This window comes from Priapulus caudatus, unplaced genomic scaffold (assembly GCF_000485595.1).
Source record: "Priapulus caudatus unplaced genomic scaffold, Priapulus_caudatus-5.0.1 Scaffold1980, whole genome shotgun sequence".
NCBI lineage: Eukaryota > Metazoa > Priapulida > Priapulimorpha > Priapulimorphida > Priapulidae > Priapulus > Priapulus caudatus.
Genome location: NW_014579041.1, coordinates 39911 through 40680, shown reverse-complemented (window position 1 = coordinate 40680; position 770 = coordinate 39911).

Genomic DNA, 770 nt, shown 5'->3' with positions numbered 1-770 from the left:
GTTGTGTAAGTTACCACATTTAGCTACGCTTTGTAACGCGTTGTACAAACTTACGGTTGTAAGTTTGTGCGTACAGCAGAGCACGAGGGCGGGGGAGGGGGGCTGATGTCAGCAGAATACTGTATACGCTGTATATTTCATAATTCATAATTCATGATTCAATATTCACAATTCATACCGAATAATACCGAATAATTCATAATTCACCGACCGCGAAATTAACCACTCGCGAAATTGTCCGTCAAGTCTGAATTGGCGAAAAATATGGCGTATACATTAATCTAGGCTGTGTTTTCTGGTGCGGCTGTGGCTTGCGGGGAAACGGTATATGCCGTTAACTTAAACTAAAGGCAGGCGACAGTTTGATCGTTAGCAGAGCTAACGACGTGTGTGACACAGCTCCCTACCGCCGCCCGCGGGACCACCTACCGACCACAGTGCTGCCATGCGCACGCACGCACACGCACACGCACGCACACACGCACGCACGCACGCACGCACGCACCCTCGCACATAGTAGGAGGTCGCGGATCTCCCGCGGCGGCTGTAGCAGAAGACGTCCTCACGTGGAGCGTGACACGTCCGTCCATACAGGTTACCATTCTTTTCACTACCGCCATGACCTATGTCGACTTGTGGGTCAGTCCGCCATAGAAATCACGAACTATAAATCTATATAACACATATAACACCCAGTCACCGCCCTCGCGCGCGGTCCTCTCTCTCTCTCTCTCTCTCTCTCTCTCTCTCTCTCTCTCTCTCTCTCTCTC